The 17,561-nt window shown below is 38.1% G+C and overlaps 1 long non-coding RNA gene across 1 annotated transcript; it reads left to right on the top strand.

The window, feature by feature from the left end:
• The first annotated feature begins 469 nt into the window (after positions 1-469).
• Positions 470-9,519, top strand: LOC139084283 (uncharacterized). Its single transcript, XR_011541662.1, has 3 exons — positions 470-565; positions 8,685-8,743; positions 9,356-9,519. It is a non-coding gene; the product is annotated as an uncharacterized lncRNA (long non-coding RNA).
• The last annotated feature ends 8,042 nt before the right edge of the window (positions 9,520-17,561 follow it).

Below are 17,561 nucleotides of genomic sequence, written 5' to 3'. Positions count from 1 at the left end.
CAGGCTCTAGGGGATAGTGACCACCCAAGATACATGAGACAAGCCCACATGTTGGCTTAGAGTAAAATGAAGAAACTGTGTTATGTTACACCCAAAGGGTAAGCCCAGCCCTAACAACCCACTTGACACAAACCAACCAAGCAGAAAGGAAGAGCAAAAGTAGGATTTGCAAGGGCTGGAGGCATGAAGACGAACTGGAGCGCCTGTGCTGAATACAGATGCCTGAAGATCAGGGGCAGGATCCTTGCAGATCAGAGAGGGAAATGCTTTTTCTACTTAGAAAGACAGAGAAACAAAGCTGGGCCAAAAGAGTCAGGGAGCTGTGTGAAGGAAAATCAGTTGAGCCCAACCTGGAACTGACCATCAGAGAGCTGATCTCAGAGAACAGACATGGGAGCAAGTTCCAGAAGGAACCAAAAAATCCTTCCTGAGATTCCATCTGAGATCATTTGTCCAAAGTGACATTGTGCCAGAAATCCGAGGAGCTTAGTCTGGCTTCCGCCTTATCGGGCCAGACAGCGTGGAAGCCAGGAAAAAGAACTGGAGCTGCTGTAGCTGGACCTTGGTGAGATTAGGATAAAAAATCTGAGTTTTATAAACCTATCCATTTCTCGGCTCTCATATTTGCTTTCCTTTCCGTTGGTTTAGTTTTGTTTTGTTTTAAGTTCCAACCAAGTCCCAGCTGAACCAAGAGGAAAACTGATTTCCCACACCTAAATCAGGATAAATAATGGAAGTCTTCCAGAGGCAGATACGGTGGTGGTAGAGCCAGGGGATCCGAGGCAGAGAGAAAAGCAAGGACGGAGGATGGGGAAAAGTTCTGAACAGTAGGGCAAACTAATGTTTTCCTTCCTAGGGGTCCTTACCTTATGTTTGTGCTTTTCCTCAAAGTTTGTGCTTGCACAGTGGCCTTGGGCGTGGGGTGAAAGAGACTTTGTGACTTCCCGTTGTCAGAGCAGGAGGAACAAATAAACGATCATCTCCAGGGAATTGTGGAATGTTTATTATCCTAAAGAAAAGCATTTGTGGGGCCAGCCCGCTGGCGTAGTGCTTGAGTTCATTCTCTCTGCTTTAGCAGCCCGGGGCTTGCATGTTCAGATCCCAGGTGCAGACCCATACACTGCTCATCAAGCCATGCTATGGCAGCATCCCACATACAAAATAGAGGGAGATTAGTACAGATGTGAGCCCAGGGAGAATCATCCTCAAGCAAAAAAAGAGGAAGATTGGTAACAGATATTTGCTCAGGGCTGATCTTCCCCACCAAAAAAGGGAAGAAAAGCATTTGTCTTCTCTCACAGGGAAATCCCATCATCTTATCTTAGAATTGCCCTGAAATAAGCAGTCTTCAATGCCTTTATTTATTTTTTTCCAGCTTTATGGAGATATAACTGACATGACATTGGGTAAGTTTAAGGTATACGATGTGATAATTTGATATGCATACATATTGAAAAATGATTACCACAATAAGATTAGTGTCTTTAATTTAAGGGAAAACCAGAGCACAGGAAGGTTTGGTGACCTGTCTGTGGGCACCCATCCAGGGGCAGTGGCTAAGTTCAAAAGCAACCTCTACAGCTGCTCAGGCCCTTAAATGACCATGAAACCAAACCCTCTTCTTACCTGATCTCAACCCTGGTTCCTCCCTGTCTTTTCCTCCTTTTCCTTTTCCAGAGGGCAGGATCCTGGAGGCTAGAGCCCTGAGTAGAGCATCTAGGCTCAACTCCAGAGATGATAAATGGAACTCATTGACAAATATTGCTGTGAACTCCTAGCTCAGTCCTTTGGTATCTGAGGGGAATTCTTTCCAGGACCCTGGTGGACATCAAGATCCGAGGTTGGTTAAGTCCCTTATATAAAATGGGGTAGTATTTGCATGTAACCTACACATCCTTCCATGTACTTTAAATCATCTCTAGATTACTTATAATACCTAATACAATAAAAATGCTATGTAAATAGTTGTTATACTGTATTATTTAGGGAATAATGGCAAGAAAAATAAAGTCTGTACATGTCAGTACAGATGCAACCATCACAGGCCTTTCCATCCACAGCTGGTTGAATCCAAGGATGTGGAACCTGTGGATACCAAGGGTGGATGGTATGTTTAAGAGCTTGGAAAAAGCTAGAAAAGGTCAATGTGACCCAGCTTAACTTCCAGGTCGCTGTGTCTTGCTGACAGAGTACCTAGATATCCTTTTGGGGCACACAGCTGCTTTCACAACTCTGAAACTGCCCAGACATTAAGGGACTTTTCAAAAGTCATTTCCTAGTTTTTAAAGAAATACATTTTCCTCCTTTGTGTTAAGATTTTATACATTGTCTTTCCTTAATCTCTTCTGGAGAATCTAAGCAAATAAAGTATGATTTTTAGTTTTTGTGACTAATACGTGAATAATTTACAATCCTACTTCTTGTCTTTCTCGTTTTTTTTTACTTTCTTTTTCTTTTCTTTTATCTTTTTGAGGAAGATTAGTCCTGAGCTAACATCCAGAGTCAATCCTCCTCTTTTTGCCGAGGAAGATTGGCCCTGAACTACCATCTGTGCCCATGTTCCTCTACTTTATATGTGGGACACCTGCCACAGCATGGCTTGATAAGCAGGACATAGGTCCGCACCCAGGATCCAAACTGGTAAACCCTGGGCCACCAAAGCATGAGTGCACAAACTTAACTGCTGTGCCAGGGGGCCAGCCCCTTTACTTTCTATTTTTGATGCTCACTTTTCTTTTTTTTTTTTTTAAAGTTTGGTACCTGAGCTAACAACTGCTGTCAATCTTCTTTTTTTCCCCCTGCTTTTTCTCCCCCAACCCCCCAGTATGCAGTTGTATATTTTTAGTTGTGGGTCCTCCTAGTTGTGGCATGTGGGACAGCGCCTCAAAGTGACCTGATGAGCGGTGCCATGCCTGCGCCCAGGATGCGAACCGGTGAAACCCTAGGCCACCTAAGCGGAGCGCGTGAACTTAACCGCTCGGCCACGGGGCCAGCCCCCTGATGCTCACTTTTCAAAACAGCTTTCCAAAGTGAATTTAGAAACTGAATGTCTTTGTCTTCCTATTTTCATTGTTCTCCTTTGTAGTCTAGTCTATAATATACTCACACACCAAACCAAAAGAAAACACACTTATAAGTTTATACAAGATACATTGTGAGCTGATGTTATCATTGCTTTATAAACCTACACTTACAGATTTGACATAACGTAATTGAACAGGTTTAGAGTCTAATTGACAAAATAATTCCTATCGCTAATCACAGAACCGGAGGATTTTGTGATTAAAATGCAAAAAGAAATTTCAGCAAAAGAACTTTATGACCATGGTCGTATAGAAGTTAAACAGTAGAGAGAAGACCAAAGGACACGGTGAAAACTTCATCTCTGGAAGATCAAAGCTGGCATAGGAATTCTAGGAGAATTTATTCTGGAGGAAATCAGGTTCCTTTTTGCTTTAAGGTTATGTAATTTTATAACACTATCACTAACTCTGTGTGCTGGAGTTTATGTTTTACTAAATACGACTTCCTTTAAAAAATAGAAAACTCTTATTTTAGTGAAATCTAAAATGATTCATTGTCAAATCAAAGAACGAAAAAGATGTCTCTCCCAAAGAAATGTGTAGCTGATTTTACAATTTTTCCTAAGGCAATATGGTTTTACACATTTCCTCTATGTACAAGTAACAGAAACTTACCAATTACATGTGAACCTTGAAAATTTTATCAAATATATGTTTGTTAAACAAAGGAATTGTTGTTTTAGACAAGTAGAAAGAGATTTTTAAGACACAGACTTGATAAATGGCAGAAGCCCACGTAACTGCTGAGGACCAGTCTGACAGGAATTGGCAATGATAACAAACAGAACAATGAAAGTCCATTATCTTAGAGTTCACAGAAGAATGGCTTGGCACTTAGCCAGATGTATAATCAGTCTATTTTAGTGTTTATCACACAAACCAATGGATTTTTCCAAATAATAGTAAATTAGGTGTGGCTCTTCTCTTTCTTTTTTTAAAAGAGGATTTCCTGACAATCTGTCTAGAAGTTATGATAATATCTTTGTATGTTTTCATAAAATGGTACGTTATGCACCTATGATAAGAAACAATGGGTCTTTGATATCAGCTTTTTGATTCTGGGTATTTGGGGAATTTTATTTTCAATGGTTCTCTTTTGACTTTGTTAGTCTGCATCAAGGCTGACTTCGCCTTAGTCCAAATCCCTCAAAATATGTACTCAGTGGTGCCCCATTACATAAATAAGAAGAGCCATGTCGCCCATTCAGCAACCTGGCCTCCACTCATTCAAAGAAGAGTACAGAGCAGAGAAAACTGCTTCTCAAACATCACCTACAACGTATGTATGACTCGAGGGTCACACATCTGAAACCACATATCTGTATTTTTTAGCACATTGCAGTAATTGCTGCTATCTTCCCTCATTGTCACAATATATCGAAATTAAAATTTTTAATTGTTGGTTGTGAAAATTTGAGGTTGGTCTTCAACTTCGAATCACTTAAGGTTCTGTTTATTATTGAAGTTGCCATAAAGAAGTCAAAAATTTTGTTTTTATGCCACAACTAGAAGGACCCACAACTAAAAATACACAGCTATGAACCGGGGGGCTTTGGGAGAAAAGGGGAAAATAAAATCTTTAAAAAAAAAATTTTGTTTTTAATATTAATGAGAAAATTCTTCATTTTTATTAACTGGAGGCACTATAAATCTCTTGACAAATTTACAAAGGAAATTAAAACATGAGTTACTCTTGTAAGTATTTGGTGCAAATTTTAAAATTATATTACAGGAATTGGCTCAAACTTCAAGTAATGCTCAAAATGTTTAAAAATCCGATATCTCTTAACAAAATACTCAGCAAAATATGAAGAGGAAGGAACCTCCTCAATCTCATAAAGGGCAACTGTGAAAAACCTACAGCTTCCATCATACTTAATGGTAAAGACTGACTGGTTTTCCCCCAACATTTAGAATGAGGCAAGGATGTCTATTCTTACTACTTCTATTCAAGATTGTACTGGAGGTCTTAGGCTGTGCAATAAAACAAGAAAAAGAAATAAAAGCCACACAGATTGGAAAGGAAGAGGCAGAGCTGTCTTTATTTGCAGGCAACATGATGACCCATAGAAAGCCCTATGGAATTACAAAAAAGCTACTAGAACTAATAATTGAGGGTAGTAATGTTCCAGGATACAAGTTTAATACATAAAAGTCAATTATATTTCTACATACTAGTGAACAACAATCTCAATTTGAAATTTTAAAAAGCACTGTCATTTATAATAGCATCAAAAATATATAACATTTAAAGACAAATTTGACCAAACATGTTAAGACCTACACGTTGAAAACTATAAAATATTGTTGAAAGACATTAGAGCAGTTTTAAATAAATGGAGACACGCAGGGCATTAATACATTAGAAGTCTCAATATTGCAAAAATATCAATTCTCAAATTGATCTGTAGATTCAGTGAAATCCCAAACAAAATTTTAGCATTCTTTTTTTTAATAATTCATACACTGATTCTAAAATTCATATGCAAATATAAAGTATCTGGAGTAGTCAAAAAATTTTGAAAACAAGAAATAAAGTTGATAGACATAGATTACATGGTTTCAAAATTACTACAAATCTACAGTAATCAAAGTTACGTGGTATTGGCATAAAATAGCCAACGGGAGAGTCCAGAAATAGATTCAATTCATTTTCTGCAAAGCTATCAAGACAATTCAATGAGGAACAGAAAATCTTTTCAATGAATAGTACTGGAAAAACACTCCCCAAAAATGAACTTCAAAACTTACTTCACGTAGTATGCAAAAATTAGCTTGAAATGTATTATAGACCTAAACGTAAAAATTAAAACTATGATAGTTATAGAAGAAAACATAGGTAGAAAATCCTTATGGTCTTTGGTGTGTTAAAGAGTTCTTAAATGTGACATAAAAAGCATGAAGTGAAAAAGAAAAAATGTAGTAAACTGGACTTCAGCAAAATAAAACTTTTCCTCTTTAGAAGATGCTGCTATGAAAACGAAACAGCAAGTCACAAACTGGGAGAAAATCTTTGCAAAATTTTCATCACACAAAGGACTTTATTTAGAACATAAAAATATCTGTCATAAACCAATCAGAAGACAACTCACTAAAAATTGGCAAAATAATTGAACAAACACTTTAGCAAAGAAGATATATGGATGACGAGCACTTGAAAAGCTCATCATGAGTCATTAGAGAAATGCAAATTAAAATCACAATGAGATATTACTACATACCCACTAGAATGGCTAAATGTAAAAAGACTGACAATATCAAGTGTTAGTGAGAATACAAAGCAACTGGAATTCTCATACACAGCTGTTGGAAATGGTACAATCATCGTAGGATGGTTGCAGTACAACCACTTTGAAAACCAGTTTGACAGTTTCTTTAAAAAGTTGTAGATATACCTACAATTTTACCCAACCATTCCACTCCTGGGTATTTACGTAAGAGAAATGAAAATATATTCCATACAAAGATTTATACATGAATATTCATGGCAGCTTTATCTGTAATGGCCAAAAACTGGAAACAACTAAATTGTCCGTCAACAATTGAGTGGATAAACAAATGATAATACATCCAGACAACAAAATACTATTCAATAATGAAAAGGAACAAATTATTGATACATGCAATGGCATAAATGAATCTCATAATTATTATCATAAGGTGAAAGGAGCATAACCAAAAACGCACATGCTGAATGATTCCATTTATATAAAACTTTAGGAAATGCAAACTCATCTATAGCATCAAAAATCAGATTCAGTGGTTGCCTGGGTTGGGAGAAGGGAGAAATGGATTATGAAAGGGCACAAAGAAACTTTTGGCAATGGTATAAGTATTCATTATCTGGATTGTGGTGATGCTAATGGATTTTGAGCATAAATATGTCAAAACATCAAATTTTATGCTTTAAATATGTGCAATTTATTGGATGGAAAGTATAGCTCAGTAAAGCTGGAAAAAAAATAGTGCTCTGTCAAACATTGCTATTTGTATTCTTCCCTCTTTGTTCATGAATTATATAATGTGAGCAATCCAAGTTTGCATGTGCTTGACCCAACATTTCAAAATTTTATACTTAAAAGTGTTTGATATAGTTATACAGTTAAGTTAGAGTTTAAGTGTCTAAATGTGGTTTAATAATATTTTATCATTAAAGGTTACTTTAGAAAATGTGAAAAATATTAAAAAATAATAAATATATTTCTGACCACTCAGGAATAACAGCTGCTATTTTCATTTTCACTCTTTTTCATGAATATATAAAACCAAAATTTTTAAACATTGGAATTATATTATGTGTGTTTTGTATCTTGATTTTTTTTTAAGATTGGCACCTGAGCTAACATCTGTTGCTTATCTTCCTTTCTTTTTCTTCCTTCTTCTTCTTCTCCCCAAAGCCCTCCAGTAGACAGTTGTATATTCTAGTGGTAGTTCCTTCTGGTTGTGCTATGTGGGACACTGCCTCAGCGTGGCCTGATAAGTGGTGCCAGATCCATGCTCAAGATCTGAACCAGAGAAACCCTGGACCACCAAAGTGGAGCGCAGGAATTTAACCACTTGGTCATAGGGCCAGCCCGTGTATCTTGATTTTAATTTAACATTACATTACAAGCATTTTTATACATAATCACATAATTTTCAAAAATGCAATTTTTCTGTTGTAGAATAAATATTACATGGTATGGAGTAATTTATTTAACTTGTTTGGGAACATTTAGGTTGTTCTCAACTTTGTACTAATATATATGATGCTGAATCAAGTATTTTTGCATGGATGTATGTTAAACCATGTCCTTATTTTTTAGTATAGATTCTTAAAGATGGATTAATGATTAGAGAGTATGCATATATTTAGGATTCCTGACACATGGTGCCAAACTTTTTTTCAGCAACAGTGTATTAACTTACATCCCATTGGAAATATATAAAAGTATATGAGAGAACCTATCTTACTATATTCTCCAAAGTATTGAATCTTATAGAGCTTTTAAATTTTAACACCATTTTTCCCCCTTACTATTTAAGAAAACAAGGAAATTCCGTGAAGGAAATTATTATTTTGATATGACATCCTCCTTAAAAGGTATGAGTCAGCTTTGCAGAAAAGTAAAAACTGAAGTATCACTTTTATGAGACGAGTAGTGTCACATTCATTAACTTTGCATTACACTGTAACTCACCTATTTCTTTGTTAATCCCACAATTTTCCTTTTGCTAATATACAAATTATCTGCCAAAAATAGTCTGTGATTCCGATACTCAAACAAGTAAAATTTTTGCGTTTTTTAAATTTTTTTTGAGGACGATCAGCCCTGAGCTAACTGCTGCCAATCCTCCTCTTTTTGTTGAGGAAGACTGGCCCTGAGCTAACATCCGTGCCCATCTTCCTCTACTTTATATGTGGGATGCCTACCACAGCATGGCTTTTGCCAAGCGGTGCCATGTTGGCACCTGGGATCTGAACCGGCAAACCCTGGGCTGCCAAAGTGGAACTGCGCACTTAACCGCTGAGCCACCAGGTCGGCCCCTTGTAAGATTTTTAAGGCATAGCTTGTGAAATGATAAATTCATTTTTCTTTTTTGCTTAATGTTTTATTATAGGTTTCCAGCAGAAATTGTCACCTGGTGAGAAGCAACAATTACTTAACTACGAATATCAGGTATACTTTTATAGACTATGGATAGTTAAAACTGTGAAGAGTCATTCTAGGATCCACAGTCCAGACTGATTTCCTGTTTCTTAACTGTGTTACATCAGGGACAAAACTAAGACACAGGTCAAGTGGTAGAGCCTTTTCATTTTTGTGCATTCTACAGAATATTGAGTCTTCTGGGTCTTTATTTGACTATTCATACCTTTACCCAAGTGTTTACTGATGCGTCCCTGCTAGTCTAGCACCAATGAATGGTCTAGCCTCAGACGGTTGTGATGCTGCTGGAGCCAGGCCCTCAAGAGAATTCAGGCAGGGCTAAGGTCTGTAGGTCCACTGTTAGATCAGCTTTCAGTGGGGTATTTGGAAAGAAAAGTGGTAAAGAAGCAGACAAAGTTATACTATTCGAGACCAAAGAGTAAATAAATATATTATGAATGAAGTCTACAGGAATCTGCTCAGAGAAATGATCTAAAATGTGATTTTAAAGTAAATAATGTACACATTCACTAGATATTGTAGTATGTTATAAAAATATGTTGAAACAATGAAGAGTAGTGTTGAAGGGACAGGTGCAAATATCTTACCCCTGTGACTTTCACGGTACTTGATGCTTTGCAGGTGCTTAATACATGTTTGCTGACTGAACAAATGGTTGTTATCTTGGAGTCCGGAAAAAAGATGGAAAATAAAACAAGAAAGGAGAGACCCCTTGGATTTGCGTGTTACTCCCAGAACAACCTTAGATGATTTCCTGTGTGAAGAATAAAGAGATGAGCAGTGAAGATGAGCAGTCTGAGTTTTCCTTAAAATTTTAATAAATCATATTTGAGCCTTCATCAACCCTCTTCCACTCCTCAGTATTTCTGTCCTTTCTCATATAGACTTATACGGGAGATTTGATAGAGGGAGAAGAAGGATGCCTTCCTTATCAAAGGAAGGAGGTCTCAGAGGCTCCAGCCCTGAGAGTAAATAAGAGATCAAGAAATTGGATTGTCTGGATCCAATTTTTACCAAAAGGATGGGCCAGAGAAAAAAAGGAACCTTAGAAAGTCTGACCTAGGTAGGTTTACATTCCAAGGAAAAATGAGTGAGTAGTGTAACTGCCAAGCTTTTAAAGCTGCTTGTAAGTTTGAAATTTCTCTATGATGTTATTTTAAACCCTCATATGCCTTTCTTCTTTTGAGAGCTGTAAAATTCTCAGAAGCACTCAGAATCATTTTCCGGCATAGAGACAAGGAAGGGAGAGAGAAAACAATGACATTGTTTTCAGGATCAAAGAGGGAAGAAAACTCGGGCTGGCAAATGAGGGGTGATGCCAGCAGAAATCTGGGATGAGACTGGGATCCTCTGGGAGAAAAGGATGAATAAAGGAGCAGCCTGGCTGGGAGACATGTCCTCAGGAGTTTACCTTAGCAGGAGAACCTTGCCTCCAAAGGCACTGCTAGTCTCTGGGTAGGCATAGATGAGTGTACACTACAGTGGAAAAGAAAAGATCACTAGTTTTTTCCATCAGATACTGACATGTTCTTTAAGATCACGAAGTTTTCTTTCCCAAAAATATCTTCTTATAATCCCACACTGATTTCACCACTTTCTCATTGTTAATGCCCTGCAGCAGAGCGGCATAAAAGCTCTGGGTGATTTCCTGAGCGCAAATCCTGGCCCCACCTATTACCAGATGTGTTAACATGTCCATTTGTTACCTCATATATAACATTAAGAGCAAAAAAAAAGAAAAAGAAAAGAATAGCACCTTCTATCTGGGTTTGTTGTGAGGATTCAGTGAAACAGCACCTGTAAAGCTCTTAGCAGACTACCTGGTCTTGCTCAATGCTCTTGTTGTTACTGATTCAGATGTACGAGCATCTCAGTATTGGGCATGGAGTCCCCAGGGGTTCACTGGCTTTGTCAGTAAGAAGTCAACTCAAATTAGAGCAGTGTGGCAGAGACTGCTGGATGGTTATTGCATCAGCCATCTCTTAGGTACCACTTGAGAGCTTTCAGCCTCACCTATCTCCAAGGCTTCAGCCTCTTGTTTGGGTCCAGCTGCTGCTGCTGTACCACCTGTGCCTGTGCTCTGACTTCATGCAGATGCCATGGTATGGCAACTCCCCTCACACCCACGTCACATGCAAACTGACCCCCTCACTGAGGCTTTGCTATAGATGCTAAGGCATGAAATGTGATAGGACCTGTTCCGTGCCCATGTAAACAGCTGGAACTGCAAGAAAGTTGATGCCTGATGGGGTGAATCTCAAAATCTCAACTGATAGGAGATAGGAACCAGCGGTCGAATTTCTCCTCCTTTCTCACCTGGAAAGACTGTTCTGAGATATCGTCATTCACACTCCTCTCTGAGGACTGTCTTATAAAATCTAGCAGTCAGTTGTGCTCGATACCAAGTGACGGGCAGCTAAGTCAAGACCCTCATATTGGCTCTCCCTCCTTCCCCACCTCACTTCTGCTCCCCTGGCTCTGTCCTCCCTGGTAAAGAGAAGTACACAAACTTTTGCCTCAGGCTCTGATTTCTGGGGAACCCAGGTTAAGACATTTCTTATATTCATCACTACTTCCTTTATACAAGATAGTACTTTTAATTTTTAGCTAAGCACACGGCTACCCACAGTAAACACTATAGTTCCCAACCTTTCTTGAAGCCACATTTGGTCATATGACTAAGTCCTGACCAATGAATAATATGATTTATATATAATATTTATAATAATAATAATGTATATTACATTAAATAATTATAATACAAAATATATAATATAATTATATATAATGTATAATATATGCAATATATATAATGTATGTGTGTATATATATATATGCAATCTAGGAAATGTCCTTAAAAGAATGGGAATGCCCTTGTCCTTTTCTTTACTCCTTCCTCCTGGCTTTAATACGAACATGATGGCTGGAGCTGGGGCAGCCATCTTTGGTCACGAGGTGGAAGTTACATGTTGAAAATGGCAAAGCATGAAGATAACAGGAGCTGGGGCTCCTGATGATTGGGCAGGCACCACACCAGTTCTAGACTGCCTACCCGGATATCATTTTGACAGAAAAATAAATTTCTATCTTGTTAAAGTCACCGTAATTTTGGGCTCTCTGTCACTTTCTGCTGAACTTATTTCTAACTAGTTAAGTGGAAAATTGACTTTCTATATGAATAAAATGAAGAGAAAGGAAGAAAAAATAGCATAGTGTCATTTTACATGCATTACATGGCAGCACTGGATCCAAAGGCCAATGTTTTGACCATTACATTATACTATCTCTTGTAAATTTAGACTATATAAGCCAGATTGCCAGTGACCCTGAACATCTGTGAGTTAACAGAATATTGACATTCCAGACTAGCACAAAACAAGCAAATGCTCCCCATTCAGAAACCTGGCCTGTCAGTGCTTCTCATCTGCATTAATACATGGTGTTAATTACAATAGTGGTATTTACTGCGGGTCAGGCCCTGTGCTAAGCTCTCTAGCTAGAAAACCTAAGAAATAGTACTCTGTGAAGGATATGTCTGAGAAAGACAGAGCACTGGTCTGGGATTCCAGTTAGGAGCCTTATCAGCATCTTGGATTAAGACAGTGGTAGGTAGCAGAGTTAGAGAGGAGGGGTGGGCTAGAAGACTCTTCAAGAGATAATATTAGTAGGACTTGGTGACTGATGGAATGTGGGGGTTGAAGGAGCTCAGGATCATTCTCAGGTTTCTATGATGGATGTCTGGTTACAAGATGGTTCCACAAATTAAGATGAACATATATAGAAGGAGGAAGATGAGGAGGGGGCAGAGGACGGGTGGAGGCGGCTTAGCAGAGATGATGGATGCAGTCCTGGGCATGTTGAGTTTGAGATATTCCTGGGCCTCAAGTAGAGATGCCAAGAAGGAATTAATATATGGGCCTGGAGCTCAGGGAAGAGCGCTTAGCTAGAGCACTTCACAAATTATTTTGTAGTTTTCTGCTTGTGACATTGCTCCTCCCAGTAGACTGAGTTTCCTGGGGGAGAAGTAGTCTTGCTAATCTTATTGTCCCAACATCTAGACCAGAACCTACAACATAGCCAATGCTCAATAAATGTTTGCTCAGTGACTGAGTGACAGATTAAATAAATGAATTTCAATCAGTCAAAAAAGGGACACAGTTTTGTCATCTCAAGTTGAAACCCCAATATATATTCCAATGGAAACATGTTTACAAACCTCAGTTGGTTGCACAGTACCATTGATCCAGCTACATTATGTTTTAATAAGCTTCTGCGGGCTAGCCTCAGAACTGAACCATCCTTCAAAATCATTTCCACAGGAGAAAGAGAAACACCTTTCCACAAGAAAAACAGTGTTCAAATCCCAAAGTAGTTCACTCCATGCCTTTGAACAAAAAGGTCCTTCACTAGTTGGGAATGTCATTCTTTTATGCTTCTCCTGAAGAACTTACTGTAATGGCCTACACGTGCATCCTGGAAGCCATCAGGTCTAGCACACATCTCAGAGTGACCACCACACTACCTCAAAGCTTATGTGCCACGCTAGTCACTCTCCTTTGGAATCAGGTCACTCCTCAAGGAAGAAGTTTTGAGGAAGGGAACAGAGGCACAGCTAGTGCCTTGAAAAGGACTCCAGAAACTAATAATTGGACTAGATCGAGGACCCAAATGGATGTGAAGAAGGCCTAGAGTTTGCCCCTTTCTTCACACACTGTTATCAGCAATAGCTAGATATTTATCAGTAGCAGTCAACTCTGATTCAGACAGTCCCTCCAACTTCTCTGTAATCATTACACTTATATATTAATTTCTTGAGTAAAAAAGCATGCATACATTCATTTACTAACTTATTAAATTTCATATTACGTAAAGCAATCTATAGTGCAGGTTGCTTTTGAATTATTTTAAGTAATGGTTGTTATATCAGTGTTCTCCAGAGAAACAGAACCAATAGGATATATAGAGACATACATTAGACATTTATTATAGGAATTGGCTCACATGGTTATGGAGGCCAAGAAGTCCCACAATCTACCTTCTGCAAGCTGGAGACCCCGGAAAGCCAGTGGTGTAATTCAGGCTGAATCCCAAGGCCTGAGAACCAGGGGAGCTGATAGTTTACGTCCCGGAGTCTGAAGGCCCAAGAACCAGAGGTTTCAATGTTCTGGTGCAGGAGAAAATGGACCCTTCTTCTCACCTTCAGTTCCATTTGGGCCACCAACAGACTGGATGATTCACCCACATTGGTGAAGGCAGATCTCTCCCCTCACTCAGTCTACTAAATCAAACGCTCACCTCTTCCAGAAACAGCCTCACTGACATATCCAGAAACAATTTTTTAGCAGCTATGTGGGCATCCCACAAACCAATCAAGCTGACACATAAAAACCACCACAGTTGTATTTCAGGAAATAAGTGGCAAAGTCACAAAGCAAACAAGCCCACATGACAACTTTGTCTTTTTAATATGGAACCATGCCTAGATATTATATACCACTAGTGTTGCCAAAAACAACATTTAAGGAATATCAATGATTTTCCTTGCACTTAATAAATGCATTGTGTTGATACTCAGAGGTGAGGACACCAAAGTGAGAGCAGCAGGTGGGTTATAAATAACATTAAATTTGGAATCGGGAAACCTAGATTTTAGTCCCACACTAACTTCTTTGGGTGATTTCATTCATTCATTCATTCAACAAATACTTATTAAACACCTTATGATGTTCTGGACACTGTGCTAAATGCTAGGGCACAAGAGTAAAAGGAAATTGACATTGTCTCTAGATTTATAGACTTGCAGTCTAACAGGACAGACATCAATTTTTTAAAAAAAATCTATGCATTAACTACACAATTTCTATTAAGTACAACAAAAAAAAGTTACACAGAAATTGTACCAGGGTGGCTGGGTGGTCAGTACAGGCTTGATTATGATTAAGATACGAAGGATGATTCTGTGTCAACTAGGTAAATGAGGCATAGGGAACTGCATATACAAAATCTCAGTGGCCTGGATGGGATAGCAGGCGTATATTCCAGGAATTGCAGAAGGCCACAATGGCTTGAGCTTAGAGAATAAGTGTAAACCAATGACCAGCAATGGGAAGTCAACAAATGGGTCTAGGGGTGGGGTGGGGGGGAGAAGATGAAAATGAGATGTATTTGTATTTGAAGAATTAACCCTGGGTTCAGTATTGAGAACTAATTGTAGGGGGCACAAGTTGACATGAGAAGACTAGGTTGCAGGCTATTGCTGAAGCCCAGAAAAGATAACTGTTGTCTGACTTAGCTGGGAGTGGTATAGATATGAAAAAGCGAACAGAGACAAGAGGAGGTAAAAGCGATAGGATTAAGGAATAGGTTGGGTACAATTGAGGTGAAGGAGAGGCACCTGCTAAGGATAGCTCTACACTCCTGGCTGAGATAGGGAACAATGGAAGTATACCTGATTTGAACAAGACAAACTCTGCATATCTTAATTTCTGTTTCTGCAAAATAAGAGGCAAACTTTTCTTTAAAGTCCTGTCCAGTTCTAAAATTGTATGATGGTATTATATAACTAAATAATTTTTTTGAAAATAAGCAGCATCCTAATTAGAGTAAAACATTCTCTGTAGGTAAATAAATTAGTTATCTATTGTTACATAAAAAGTTACCCTGAACCTTAGTGACTTAAAACAACAAATTATTATCTCACAGTTTCTGTGGGTCAGGGATTCAGGAGCAGCTTAGCTGGGTGGTTCTGGCTCAGGGTCTCTCAGGTGGTAGCATTCAGGATGTAGGCAGGGGCTGCAGTCATCCGAGGGCTTGACCGGGGCTGGAAGATGCACTGCTTTCGTAGTGGCGCACTCATACGGCTGTTAGCAGAAGGTCTCAGGGCCTCACTGGCTCTTGGCCAGAGGCCCCCATCTCTTACCACATGAGCATCTCCACAGACTGCTTGAGCATCCTCAGAAGATGGCATCTGGCTTACCCCAAAGCAAGCGATCTGAGAGACAGCCAATGAGGAGGAAGCTGCAGTGCCTTTTGTGATCTAGTCTCAGAAGTCACATACTATCAACTCCACTTTATTCTATTTGTTAGAAACAAATCACTAAGTCCAGCCACATTCTTGGGGAGGGAAATTAGGCTCCATCTCGTGCAGGGAGGAGTACCAAATAATTTCTGGATATATTTTAAAACTACCACAGTAAAGTTTAAATTTTATACACTTGACACTTTGAAAATTGCTGGGCACTTTTCCTTGATAGTAAATAACACTGTTGTATAGAGTCAACTAAATTAAAATAAAATGAAAGTGTTATAAACTAGAAAACAGCTGCCTAGAATACTTAGTGCTTAACTTCAGGACAAATATTTATTCATTTATTTATTTATCTCTGTAATGAGGCAAGGACAGTCTAACAATGTATAAAGCTTTTGAGTCATAAACTAATGGACATTTGGGTCAAAAAGTATGAAATATGGTAAGTGATTCTCTGTACATAATGCTTTCTGCATATGTTGGAAAATACATAATTAATTCTAGAAGTTACACATTGTTATGTATGAGAATCAAATATTTCATGTGTGAATCAGAGTCAGAGTTGAAGAATTTTAGAGCTTGAAAAAAACTTGCAGATGGTCTGTTTAATCCAGCTCTCTTGTTTAACAGTTGAGAAAACTGAGAGTTCATTTAACAAAAAGATTTTCCTAGAGCTCTCACAAGTGGCAGGAAGCCACTTTTGATTGGCTGGCCATTTCAGGATAACGTTGGAGAGGGGCTTCAAGGCTCTTTGAGGTCCTCTTCTAGTCCTGAAAATCTATGAGGTCTTAAAACGATCTCTGGGAAAGGCACAAGAGGCGTTAAGACTCTCCCTCTTTTAACATTGTTTGCAAGTAAGTTACAGAATAGTCCATTGGATCTTTCAAGGTCACTTAGCAACTTGTTTGTCGGAACTGGGAACAAAGCCAAGATTATAGATTCCCTCATTTAGACTCTTTCCACTCAGTTTATTACTTACCTCTGAAATTTTATTGCCGTTTATCACAAACTAAATTGGCTTTATTATATAAGCAGAGAGGATTAAGTAATAACTTCTACCTTGTCTTTGTTAAGACTAATATGCTCATATCTGTGAACACATTATGAATTATGTACTTATGTAATTTGATCTTAGATAGGGAGAGAATAAAGGTAGGAATAGACTTGTGGTTTCCTGACTCTTAGTTTAGGCATATTAGGCACCAAACCTGTATTGACTGTACTGAAATTTTATAGCTTATATCAGCAATTAAATTTGTATGGCTTACTAGGCATACAAAGCAGATGATAAGATTGTTTTATTTACTTTGTCTATTTTTACTGAGGGCTTTTCTACTATTGAATATGTACTTAAATATGCAAGATGGTGTGAAAAGAATGAAATATCACCATTTATAAAAGGAAATTTTCTTTTGTATTTTTCTATGTATAGCTTGTAAAAATAGTTGTGATTTTACATTTTTATAGCTTTTTAAAAATAGTGAATAAAAATTTTTGATGGAAAAACATTTTAGTATATTATGATGCTTCAGATTAATTTAATATCTAATTTTGTACTAAAATCCTTGGCTTGAACAAGACTATACTTTCCAAAGACATAGTTGGAAAAGAAAGGCCTGTTTTAGTATATCAATGTTCATTTATTTAACAAGTATTTATTGGATGTCTCATTTGCCATAGTTCTTATAGTTCATATATTTCCAGTTACTGAATATACATTTGTTCCTAGATTGCCCACAGACACTTAAAAGTCAGCATCTTCCTAACAGGCCTGATTACCTCGATCTCTCAGTTCTACTT

Source organism: Equus przewalskii, chromosome 6 (genome assembly GCF_037783145.1).
Source record: "Equus przewalskii isolate Varuska chromosome 6, EquPr2, whole genome shotgun sequence".
NCBI classification, from domain to species: Eukaryota; Metazoa; Chordata; class Mammalia; order Perissodactyla; family Equidae; genus Equus; species Equus przewalskii.
This window is presented reverse-complemented; position numbering and strand designations above follow the sequence as displayed.